At 45.0% G+C, this 13,670-nt stretch overlaps 1 protein-coding gene across 2 annotated transcripts in view; it reads right to left on the bottom strand.

Moving 5' to 3' along the window:
• tln1 (talin 1) overlaps positions 1-13,670 on the bottom strand; it is a 75,367-nt gene that overhangs the window by 56,033 nt on the left and 5,664 nt on the right. Inside the window, exon 1 of one of the 2 annotated variants that reach the window (XM_072714812.1) lies at positions 1,027-1,347. The exons of the other annotated variant lie outside the window; for it this stretch is intronic. The gene's annotated coding sequence lies outside the window, so the exon portion shown is untranslated. Of the gene's footprint in view, positions 1-1,026; positions 1,348-13,670 lie in introns of those variants that run through there. 2 annotated transcript variants of the gene reach the window in all.

Consider the following 13,670-nt stretch of genomic DNA (forward strand, 5'->3'; position numbering starts at 1 on the left):
CACTGAGGGATTGTTTTTAAAATACGGGACAATTTGGTCCCATGTGACCACTTCTGAAAACGTAAAACAGCCCCCACCTTTTGTGTCATTGAGAGAGAATAATATAGATGATTCTAGAACGCGGTATGACATTTGTTTGAAGTCCGAAGCATACACATTTAGCATCTAAACTCTAAAATCGACTCTGTGATTGATCTCACCATCCTGTGCAAAATGTTAAGTATATTTTTACATTTTATGTACAATATATTGTTTAACACAGCAGTGCTTTGAATCAATGACGGGAAGGAGGCCTTGATTATGACTGAGGTCAAAGGACAGACGTTTCCGTTCAACCTCTGGCTGACCGGTCATGTGACACATCTCGTGAAACCTCAGCGCCCCCCCCCCCCCCCATCCTTCCAAAGGGCTCCATGTCACCAAAACCGCACCCCCGCCCAGCTGCCCACACCCTAGATCTGATGTCTGCCTTCCGGAACATTTCAGACATTCTGCAGCCCTGATATGATCAGCGCTGAAATAGTCCCGGTGCCATTTTATCGACATGCTGGCGACTCCCTTCGTTTCCTTTATTTTTAGTGTCACAGAAGCGGGGAAGCTGTGTCCCCATCGAATGCCCCGTCCCCTACATCTCGAGCCTGCAGCTCCGCTCACCACCCCGGACCAGCTCTTAGGTTCCTCTTGAGACTTTCCACTCTTCTTAAACCTTCCTAGTTGGCAAAGAAGCCAATAAAAAAACGAGAACTAGACTTTGTGATCTCTACCGAAAAAAAGGAAGACAAAATGTTAAGAGTCAGTAAGACTTCCCCTTTCCATTCCTCAGAATTCAGCAAATTAAAAACAGAACAAAAAAAAAAAAATAAGGATTTGAATTCTTAAAGTTTATCCTCCCGATTTTTCATTGCTCCATTTGAAGCCTTTTTAATATCCAGAGATTAATGTTAAGTTATAAGAGACGCTGATGATCCGTCTTAAACAGACGAGATTTGTTTCTCTCCAAGGCGTAAAAGTTTAGTACAGAAATACCTCAAATGTGTGACGTGCAGACAAAGTAAGTGTAGCCAAAACAGCAACCAGATGTGCCACAGCTCAGCAGAGGAAAATCGCATCACAGTCACGGAAAACCTGCGTCCAAAAGCGGACGATGCATCTTCTGCGACTTGGGGCCTGACATTAACGTCCAATAAAGACACACAATCGGGACAAACACAGAGCGCCTGCAGAGACGTTTTCGGTCTGGGTTCCATCACACACACCCCCACGGACACATTTAAAGCCGTCCTGAGCTGCGTGGGACACCGCTTACGGACTCCAAAGATGTCGACACGCCCCACCGGGGTTACCTTTCTGTACCAAAGTTCTAACCTGCACCCCCCCCCCCCCAAAAGCTGCCGCTGAAAGAGGAATGACCAGCTCTCAGCATGCACAATTATACCACACCAGGGGTGGGGCCACAGGGGCACTGGGCAGTGCTGAAAGTGGACTGCCCCCCCAGAGTGCTCCCTCCCTGTGAGTGAGTGAGTGAGAGTGAATGACTGAATGAGTGAATGAATGAGTGAATGAATGAATGAATTTATATAGCACATTTCAAGAAAACGAAAGTGCTTTACAGAACCTTTGGGGAGCCACTTAATCTCCACCACCGCCGTCTAGCATCTACCTGGAGCCATTCTGCACCAGTATGGTCACCCCACAGTGCAGAGGCAGGAGAGAATACACCAGTTAGATATAGGGGATGATTAGGAGGCCAGATTTGATAGGGCCACAGTGGGAAATTTTAGCCAGGACATCACTGTACCACCTCTACTCTTCCGAAAGATGCCCAGGGATCTTTTATGACCTCGCAGTGCCCATGTCACTGCACTGGAGCACTGGGATACACACATAGCACTGGATAATAAGATTGGCCCTTCTGAACGAATTATTAAAATAAATAAATAAATACTAGAATCGCCCCCCCAAGGTTAATTCAGGGTGCAGCACCTCATCACCAACACGGACGGTGAGGTCTAAACCCCCGGCTTCTCAGAATTTGAACTCTTGTACTCCCCAGGACCACAGTGTATATTTATAAGGGCGGTGATTTAGCTGGTTTTAGAAAAAGGAAAAAAAAAAAACTGAATTCAGTTTAATAGCCGTGACTCAGTCGTGCTGTTTTATTACAGCGGCTAAACCCAGAGCCTTGATCAGACTGGTGATAGGTATGTGAAGAAAAATTTCAAACTCAACCAATTAAATGCCAATGGGACCATTGGAAAGAGCTTGAATAAACAAAGACAATGACACCAAAATCACTCAGATATCTTAACAAATAAGGAAATTATTGGCAAAAGAAGTTAGCTAATTAGCCCTATTTTTTTTTTAAGTGTGTAGAAAACTGTGACCAAATACCTAACTTTTTATATAAAAACGCTTGTAGTTTCCTTAATAATCAAGATATCTCAATGAAACTTTCAGGGAAGGTGTATCTCTTTATATTCTTCAATCTGAAAGAATAATATATATTCCAAGTATGTCCTTAGTCTGAAATAAAATTGATACAAGGTGAAGACTGGAATGGTGTATCAACAGGCGCCGCTGTTGGTTTAGGTCACGTGACCATGTGAATATCTCTTATCTTCTGCTTAATTAAATGCGACTCAGTGGATATAATCATCTTTTTCACATCTTAAGATATTTCCCTAATATCATGGCATATTGATGCAACAAATCACTGATGAAGATACAGCAGATTTCAGGATTTTTGGCCCGTGACGATCCTGTATGCTGCCGGTCCTGGTCAGTAAACTTTTTTTCTGATCCATAGAAAGCTATGAAACTGCAGGATTAGAAAGATGAAATGATAAACAATACGTCAATTTAGCTTTCAAAAGCGTCACTTAATCATTTGAAGTGGTTTTTGTATGTTGAAATCGAGTGTATTTTTCAACGTTTCCGGAAAAGGTCTAAATGTACACAGAATTGAAAAATTCAAAACGGGGGACGAAGAGGGGTTCCCCATCTATGTTATCAGTGGGAATACCGCGGAATTCCGCAATGCGATACAATAAGAATGCGTATTTTCCGGGGTATACCCAGCGCTCAGATGACCCGATGGTGGAACAGGAATCTGAAACAAAAAAGGCGGCCATGTTGTTCACGCTCTTCACATACCTACTGGTGAGCCATCACCTTTTGTTCTGACTTAATTGTTTCTTTAATATCCATAATATCCCATATTGTACAATGGCAGCGTGGGAATGTTAGTGACCATCGATCTCCTTTGCACCACCGTCATCATCAACATGATCATCATCATCATCACGTTCACACCATAAGGAGCAGTTCTGTCTCAGAGCCCAACGCCGGCATTCCAGGATGGCAGAGACGTGTAGCGGCCCTGACACGCTACAGCAGATGCCGAGCTGCACCAAATTCCCACTGCCCATCCCTCTCCAGCCCTCCTCAGACTCGCTCCCTCATTCACAGGGAACTTGGCGCCAACCGGACCTCTCTATGAGCCTTGGATCCTAACCAGCTGTCCGTCTCCAAGAAACAAGGAGGAGCACCCTCATGTGGGACGCTGTCCTCTCAAAGACAATAAGCAGAATCTCCAGGACGGCCCAAGAGGTGACGACCAGGCAAGAACTTCATTCTTCACTCTTGGTCAAAGGTTTCAAGTCACTCAGCATTCATTTTGTAACATTTAAGTTGCCCAATGTTTTACTCAAAGAAATTAAATTTCATTGGTCCTTCTAATAACTTGGTTGCTTAGGAAATGACTTACTACTCATTGAGCTAGACTGAGTGAGCTTATACTGTATCAGTAACTAGACAGTCACAGAGTACTCAACTGCTTGGTTGAAACAAAATTCCACATGTACGTATTACAGCAAGGTAACTATTTAAGGAAAGTGTCATATTTACCAAGACAAAATGAGCTAATTTTACTGCACAGTTTGTTTACTAGTAGAAGGTGAATGATACTTCCTTCCATAGTGCCTGTCGCATTAAACCAGTGTTTCCCAATCTGACCCTTGGGGGCCCACAGACAGTCCACATTTTTGCTCCTACCAGGAGCTGGAAGGGAGCAAAAATGTAGACTGTCTGGCTGGGAGCAAGAACGTGCACTGGGTGTGGGTCCCCCAGAACTAGACTGGGAAACACTGCATTATGCCAACAGACCCAACAGAACAGTGCAGTTCATGACGTACAGCTGCTAAGGACAGTTCTGGGAGACAGATCCGATCTACCTCCATGGAAAAATGAGTCACTCGTAAAAACCCTGGTGACTCAAAGCATCTTGGGTAATGATGACTTGGCCACAGTACCCATTGCTCTGGGTCCTGCCACTCCCCAACTCTGGTTAGGCTGCCAGCCATCCACACTGCCAGGACCAGCCCCTACACGAGTCTGCCCAAACTCCATCTCCGGTCTGAATTGGAGGCCAGGCCCAGAACAACACCGACTGAAGAATCAATTTATGCATCCTCAGCCACAGAGAAGGAAAGTTTAGGTCCAGAAAGTAAAAATCCACACCAAGATTTTGTTTCAACCAACCAGTTGAGTACTCTGTGACTGTGAATCTTTATACTCAACTGGTTGGTTGAAACAAAATCTTGGTGTGGATTTTTACTTTCAGGAACTGAACTCTCCACCGCTGCTCAGCCATAGCACCAGAACGTCAAGGTAAAACAACTGAATAGACATCTAACCCCAAGGGTCATTACATCAGCTGTATTTGGTCACTACACCCATTTATGTGCAAAAAAGGGATTTAAAAAGACTTCTCTAGTCACTGTTGCATCAGAATGAGCTACAATCATACAGCTTTTGCTGCACGTCTGTCATATTACAACACTTACATTAGTCACAAGACCTCTCTACATTTCTACAGCTTTTAGTGTCTAAACCAGTGTTGCTCAATCCAGTCCTTGCGCACTCCTAGCGGTCCACGTTTTTGCTCTCACCCAGTTCCCAGGCAATGGTCTAAACTATTCCAAGGTACTTCCATTTTCATGTACATGAAAAGCTTGACATCTTATTTGGAGGATTAGATTGCAAAATGGGCAACCAAAACTATGACGTTCTTCAGTTTCATTTTTCTTTTCCTCCTGTTCAACAGAAATGTGAGCAAATGTTCGATAACAAAAGATCATTAAGGTAAAGGTATCCTGAAAAGCCAAGTTGCAGTTTTCCTTCTACTTCCTTCTAGAAAATGTATAAATATAAACTCAAGAGATAGAGGGTGCAGTGCAGATACAAAATATCTGTGATGGGTCTCCACTCCACAACGGCACCACATGTAGTCGCAATAGCAGATGAATTGGATGGATCGGTCCTTAGTGGAAAAGATACTGACTTGAATTATGAAGAAAATCCAAAAATATAATTGAGTAGGCAGAGTCAGAGTGTCCCTGGAGCAACTGGGAGTTAAGGGGCCCAGCAATAAAATCACTTTGCTGACCCTGGAATTTGAACTGGCGACCTTCCGATCAGAGGCAAAGTGACCTGATGTGTTGAATCAAACGGCCCACAAACATGGCCAACCTCGGCAGCATTTCATAAGGGGTACAAGAAAATTGTGCGAATGGGCCCGTCCAGCTAGGTTCAATGGAAGGCACATGACTTTCGGGACCAACTCAGCACGTGACATCACATCCCCAGATGTCCAGCTGGCTTGTTAAAAACACAGGAAACTGCAGGCTCCGCTTACAAGATGGAATCCAGATCAATCCATTTTGCTAAATCATTTCCTAGGCTCAGAGTCTGAAGGACAGCGGTCTGGAAGTGCGACAGCCCTCAGCTCTGCCTGTCTTTATCTCCCTCGGCCTGCCGTGTCTCCCTGTGCCCCCCCCCCCCGCATCCAGGATGAGCCACAAGCCGGTCACTCCAAGCCGATAAGTCCACAGAGCAGCTTCTAGATGGTGCGGCGAGCAGCTAAACATGCATCAGTGAGAGTTATCACTCCGGAATGCCGTGCTCACATACCGCCGCGGGAAGCGCAGGGATACTCGGATATGATTGGCGCGCCTTTGCAGATCATGCAGGGGTGGCACTGCAATTCTGCTGCTGGAATTGACTCCCGCTCATCACAACCGTTACCTAAATTGGACTCGCCATAGGGTCCTTTACAATGTCAGGATTACCTCACCTGAAATTCCTCGTCCCAACAACGTGAACATGTGGATTATTGGCAAACGATCATTTGGTAGAGACTTTTATCCAAAGCGGCATACATTTTGACTAAACAGGGTCAGCCAGTTCCTGGAGCAACTGGGGGTTAAGGGTCATGATAATGAACTGAAAGGTGACATCACCCCTCTGACCTGGGATTTGAACAAACAACAATCTGATCATAGGCAAAGAGTCCTAACCCACTGAGACAAAAGCCTAGACAAAGAATCATGTAAGGACCTGTCATACTGGACAACACCATGTGGATTATGACCCCATCATAGAGATAGGTTCATTCCGGGTCTGAGTTCAACGCCATAAGTGCTCAAACCTACTCCGTTCAGCTGAGCAACACTCAACGATCATGCCAAGTCCCTCAGAACTGTTTGCATTCCATGAGGCCCTTTAAAAGATTAAAGAAAATAGGCATGAATCAGTCACCACTTTTTTGGGATGCATTACATCCCTGCAGCGGCTGGTCATCTGGTCAGAAATAACTACAGCTACTTGCTCAAGGTTCTCCACCAGCTTAAACATTAAGCAAAACACTTCAGATGTGCTTCATTACAGCTAGTTGAAAACAAACAACGAATGAACATCTCATTTATTTTATTTTTGTGCAGAAGCCAAATCCCCTGAAATGACGGAAATGCGGCTGGCAGGCTGTGAATTTCCGCACGCGAATGTGAGTTTAACGGCCGTGCTTCTCCTCACTCCCCCCCCCCCACCCCCACCGGTCGGATAAGGCGGCCTTTAAATGACTCCGCCATTGAGGAATGTAAGCAGTAACTCTTGAACATCTGTTTGAGTGTAATCTATCGTGTAAAAATCCCAACGGCTTTAATCGCTTCTGGCGCTACACTCACGCTGAACCGACGGGTGATAGAGCGCTGAAGAACGAGAGGAGAGACCGGTCAGTAAAAAGTAACGTAAAAAGTAAAATGCAACCTAAGCCGGTAACATTTTAATACTAGAAAACGAACCATTCATCTGACACGCTGAGGTTCACCTCTAGCGACCATTCAAAACCAAAATGTCTGTGTATTTAGGTGCAGCTGATGTCCCATCTGACTACCGTCCGGCTGACTGTCATTCGCCGTGCGGGAACAAAACTGGAATGCGATTGCGCAACAGGACTTGTGGGATTACATCACGGCAGCACTGGTCGGCGAGTCTGTATCAGCCACGCTATGAGCAGATGAAAATACAGCTGGATTTGCCACCAGCAATGCTCCATAAAGCATTCCATTTAACCCATGGGACCGGGGGCGGGAAAAGGGGGGGGGGGGGGATCTGGAACCAGGATTTGTACAGCTGGCTTTTTCCCTTTAGGTATAAACACAAGGTAGATGTGTCAGCATTTTGAATTAACTTTACAAACAACTAGATTGGTCCATTATGGGGGGGGGGGGGGTGCTTGAGAGGTGGCAAAAAAAAGGCAAATTAACTGTTTTGCTTCACAATCTGGACTCTGCACAGAAGGGCAGGTGAGCATCTTCTCCCAAGCTTCCACGAATCATTCATGGTGAGGTATAGAATGGAATGAAATAGTAAATACACACACTATACACAATAATAACAATAAACATACACATAACTGTACAGAACTTACAACAAACAAGATCAAAATGGACCAAACACCGAATGGAATTTTTTTTAGGTGGATGGCTTGTAACAGGAAGGAATGCCAAAAATGCATCACAGATACCTGCTGCTAGCTAACAAGGCTCTAAAAAAGAGTGGTGCTCCTTATAAAAATAGTGATTTTCAGTCTCATCCTCCCTTCCTCCCTTCAAGGGACAGTCCTATTGCTGATTCTGTGTTCTTAACGGGCATATTCAGACCATGAGGTAAGACCAACATGTTGGCATCACTGGGCCAACGGTGTCAGAGGACATTTCGCCACTCACACGACACAACGTCTAACATGACGCTGCTTATCAGGGGCCAGACCTATCTTGGGACACAAGGATTCAAACCACGGCAAGGAGAACTAGATAGTAACCCCCGGCCAACAGACCAGCGGGTCAAAGGCCGCTGGAAGTATCTTTCAGCCATATCAGTGGGAAAGTTTCTCAAGTACTTCTCAAAGAGACGCAACAGTAAACAAGAGCAGGAATAGCAAACGGCCCGCAGGAAACGTGTCGCAATAACAAGTGAGCTGACGAACTCAAGCTTCATCTTGCAGGCACATGCATTCTGTTGTGTTGACGCGTCGCATACCAAGGTTCACCACCTGCACTGTTAGCGGGGGCTCCCTTCCACAGAACCTTAAGACAGCAAATCAAACTAATTATAGATCCATCTGCAAATGTTTAGCACCATTCTTCGCAAAAGTCACATTACAAAGAAAGCTTAAAAATAGCTTACACAGTCACAAGTCTCTTCACACTGTTGACTTTTGATCTGATCAGCTGTATTCAGCTCTGTCCAAACTGATCCAGCATATCTGCTGTAGCAAGCAGCCAGAACGGACAGGCTCAAAGAGACGAGATGCACTTGGTAGTCTGTGGCTCCAACCGCAAGTGACAGGCAGTCAGGATGCTGTTTATTCGCTCAGCTCTCCTGCTTGTAGAAGGCGAGGGGACCCAACTGTCTCGGGGTGAACCTGTTGGTATCTAACGTAACTATGCACAGGAACAAACATTGCAGCTCAAATTGCGGTGATGAAAAGGATGTGTTCTTACTAAGCATTTCCTCCACAAACCTTACAATCAACTTATACCAAAACGCACACTGTTCAGAACCTCCTTTCAACTGTTGGCCACGGTTTGAGTAGTAATGCCTGCCAACTACCCTGAAACTGCTATTATTATTATTATTATTATTATTATCATTATTATTATTATTATTATTATTATTATTATTATTATCATAAGGTGTGGTCAAGCCGATGTCAAATCCTGGAGACCATGCCCACAGCATACATCCAGTCTTTTCTCTGGGTATCCAGACTTCCCAACAATGTTCATTGTTGTGATGATTGAGCCCATTCCTGGTCCACTTTCACCATCATCTTTTCCAGCCATTACAGTCTTTTCCAATGGATTAATCTGGTGCATTTACTACATTTAAGAAGTTAATTCTAAGGTTTATTCATCCAAAAGCACTACAGGCCAGAAGAACAAGCATGTCTGTCTGCAGTTATTCCCTCAGAGACGTCATTGGAGCTCACAAGACGTCCTTGAAGTTCTCTGACAGAACAGAGCACACATTGTTTTCAAAACCTAGGATGGTATCCACATGCATCAAAGACTCAGACACCCTCATCTTCTGTTCTGCACAGCACATCAGAGCCAGTCTGTCTCTCCGGTTAATCTATTGAAAGACTTTCAAGACTACTGCAGCATCACAAAGCAGAATTTGAGGCTTGAGAAAGGATGCAACCCATAGGAAACAAAATTCATTAATGTAACAACTGCGAGGGCTTCATTCAGCAGACCAAGAGCCAGTACTGACCACTTTGGAGCACAGAGCTATGGCAAAGCTGTATTCTGAGACTGAAGTGACACATGGAGCTGTTTCTTAACCAACATGTTGTGGGTACATGCGTGCTAATCTTACACAACTAGAGAGGTGTAAGCAGTGATGCCGGGTGCTACCCTGCCCAACTCCTAAAATAATCCTGAACCTTGCAGGTCTGCGGCAAAGACAGTGCATCATTCTTTCAAAGAGCAGCTCTGAGCAGATTCACAAGGATGCATTCTACAGGGAGAAGGCAAGGCAGATCTCAGACCAGAACCATTCTTCTACAGCAGCGTTTCCCAGTCCGGTCCTCGGGGACCCACAGACAGTCCACGTTTTTGCTCCCTCCCAGCCTGGGAAACACTGTTCTATGGCGTTTAGATTCTGAGCAGGAACACCGGCTCTGTTTCAGACATCATGGCTACATCAACCCAGCAGTTCCATGGCGGAATTCCAGCCCGCATTCCTTTGGAATTCCGCAAACGATTCTCTGTGGGGTCCGAGCCAGAACAGAGCGAGGCCTCTCGCTCCTGGTCGGGCGGCTGAAGGGAAACGGCACACTTGCTTTATTTGTTCCTCGGAGGGTGCAGGAATGCAAGAGCGAGTTTTTAAACAAGTTACTTGGGCATGTAAGGGGAAAGATGAAGGCAAAACTGTGTCTTTACACAGTACAGCAGATTCCTCCAGAAAAGCTTTATCGGCCTGTCTTGAAAGACAGATTATACTCTGGCCACTGCACATAAAATGGGACTATTCTTTGTTTTCAGAAGACTCTCTTGTCTGGGTGCTTTATCTTGTATATCCAGAACTGTAAACGTACAGCGAATGGTAAAGGTAGGCTGGTGCATGCAGGCCAGTGTGCCTCAGAGTGTCAGGACAAGTGATTTCACCGTTGGGCCTTTAACCCCAGCTGTTCCAGGATCACTGGGTGACTCTGCTCTCTGATCCTAACTTGCATGTCACTTTGGAGAAAAGCGTAATAAATAAATCATAAAGATAAATAAATCATAAATCATGAACTTTGGGATTTCAGCAAGTGGATTTGCTCTTTAATCAAATCTTTGTCATCAGAAAACTTTGACAGTACATTAGGGCACAAGTTATGTTCATTAAGATCTAAAAGGCCTGATCGGGTTTGTGAAGCCCTGTGCCCTGCGAGTGCGGCGCACGGTCAGAGAACCGTGGCCCGATTACGTGAATGGAGGCAACTTAGTGAGATGCAAATCCAATTACACTGTGAAATGTCACCATTCTCTGGCTGAACGTACTCCGAGGAGCCCTCCGTGTTATGCGAATTAGGGTCACGTTTATAACCAACGCACGTTTCTCACTTACCGCCCCCCTCTCCCCAGGACATGCAGCCCAGGGACACTCAATTCATCAATGTGGTGACAAGCCAAACCTCCATGATCTCTGAATGGGGAGGGGGGACACTGATGCTCAGCGACCTGGTGCCCACGATGCCCACCCCCCCCCAAATGAGGAACATTTCCAGAAGCAGAGCGACTTATTTACTGTGCGCGCCCCCAAGAAACTTCCGCTCCCCAACACTCCACTGTAAAAACACCCCCCCCCTCCCCCTACGTGTGAGCCTCAGTATTTCGTACAGCTACAGGTACCTCACCACGCAAGGTGACCACACAACTTTATCCCAGCTAGAGGCTGCAGTGCACATACTCACTAAACCTTCATTCGGCATCACTAGCCATCGAGAAACGACAAGAATCACTGGCGTAATGCTGAAGCCCATCTCCAAGAAATGCGAACCATAAGGGCTTTAATGTGTCATTTTGTCTGACAGTCAAGAGTAATCAGACATAAATATGTGGCACTTATTTCCTGAACTTCCTGGAAAACAGGAAGAGAAAGTTAGAAGCATCCTGAGTTGAGGTATGGTTGAGTACAAAGGGTGCATGAGAGAGACAGCAGATGGCTCACTAAATTAATTGTTAAATAACAGTTTACAGAAGACCTATAACAGCTAAGGGGTAAATATATTATGATCTATACTGAGTATTAAGAAAACTGACCAAGATATACTAATTTCTGACTCCAGGTATGGGTGCCAAAGGCTCCTTGCAGGACGTCAAAATGGCCTTAAGAGGGAACAGGAAGACAGCGGGACAATGCGGACAGTGACCACTGAGGTACGTGTGAGACGTGGGCGCGCCGAGAAACTTCCTTCTTTAGACTCCTCCCGTAATACAGTCGTGCTCAAGAAACTCTTCCCTGTAGAAGGAGCCCGTGTGTGAAGAGGCTGCAGCCACAGAGCCAAGGAGCCGACAGAGATGCCAGGAGAGCTGGCCAGCTTGACAGGAACGCTTAGACCTTCTCAAGGAAGTCACTCTTTCTGCATCCTAAGAGCTCACTTCAAATCGGCACTCGGCCCCACGAGGCGGCCTTGCCCATGTCCGGTGCCCCCCAAACAAGGCAACGCGCCACCCGTTTTCAGGGGGCGGAGCCAGCTGACGCCATGAGGGACCACCTCGGCCCCAGATGTGACACAAGCAGCAAGAATTTCTCTAGATCATCTGCTAACCATCCCCACTGCTTCTGAGCCTCGCGGGATGGCATTACCGCCATGTGCAGGGAGCCCAGGGCCTTAGACCCGCCTCTGCTATGGGTCACCAGGGGCAGCACAAAGCAAAACCCACCCGAGAATCAGCCAGGAGACAGAAGAACCCAGAACAATATAATCCAGCCCCAGGGAAACCCTGGTTATCCAATCAGGGTTATAAACAAGGCAATAAATACAGCAAATACATATTTTAACATATTATTTATAGACTAATGCAAGAGGTATTTAAATATAACCTTTTAAACTCACAAGTCATTCCTTTTAAGTACTTTTGTTTTCTTTTTAAAGGTTCCGTCCTTATTTCCTGTTAAATCATTCGGTAACACTTAAAGCACTAATGAATAAAGCATTATAGATATCTTAATAATGCATTATAATGCATTCATAAAGCAGTGTTTCCCCTACCATTATATTAGGGGGGTGCCCCGCCCCCCCTTGAAGGTCAAGTTAATTATATTTAATTTTATTTTCTATATAGCACCAGATCACAACAGTCATTTAAGGTTACCTTTCCTGTAGAACTGTCTATACATTGTCCTTTTATTAAACAAACTAAATAGCCTTATGTTATTTATCTTATTTACACAACAGCTTGTCATTTTTGTCTCTACACGGCCGCGCGTTTACAATTCTCCTCTGCTCTCTGTATCGCGCATGGCGGAGTTCCGCCCCGATGCGAGCGCACAGACACGTGCACACCTGAACAACCTGAAAAGCAGAGAAAAATGAACAGGGTAATAAATATGTTTCACAATGGGATTTTCTACTTTAAACTATCACTATTTAAAGCTATCAGCTATCACTTTTGAAGTCTAACAGTTAATGTATTTGCAAGTCAAGACAAACATCCGCAATAGGCTTCAAGAAGACAGGCAAAAGAGAAACAATTCCTTTGTGATCAAATAGACATAAAAAAATAAGACTCAACTAAAAAAGTAAGCTTTTTTATTATTTACAATGTATGATATAAGAGGTTCAGTTAATCATCCAAAATGATAATTGATACTTGATGGCTGTTACACATTGCAAAATCATTACGGGCTGCAAGAATCCAACAGGGATCCAAAACAAATGATTTCTTTAGCCGAAGAAATCGCAGCATGCGTCGCTCTGACCGAATATGGCCAGGCTGAACGTGCGGCCAGCGCCTCGCACCTTAAAGCTCTGCAGCTGAGCAGATCTCCTAAACAGGAATAAAAGCAGCACATCTGACACTCACAAACACGCAGGCGCACAAAAATTCAGTACTGGGCCATTCGTCTGCATCACACTTTGTTTTACCAAACTAGGGACCACTGTCTTTCTGTGTGAGAGAGAGCGAGAGTGAGAGCGAGAGCAAGAGACAGAGAAATTTGAATTCATAAAACTTTATATTACTCTATGAAACAGTGGTCTCTGTCTTTAGCTGCATAAAAGCCTTGAATTAACAGACATGCCCAGTAAGAAAAGCATAATAAAGTAAGTTTCAGGA

The sequence above is a fragment of the Paramormyrops kingsleyae genome, chromosome 7 (assembly GCF_048594095.1).
Source record: "Paramormyrops kingsleyae isolate MSU_618 chromosome 7, PKINGS_0.4, whole genome shotgun sequence".
Classification (NCBI taxonomy): domain Eukaryota; kingdom Metazoa; phylum Chordata; class Actinopteri; order Osteoglossiformes; family Mormyridae; genus Paramormyrops; species Paramormyrops kingsleyae.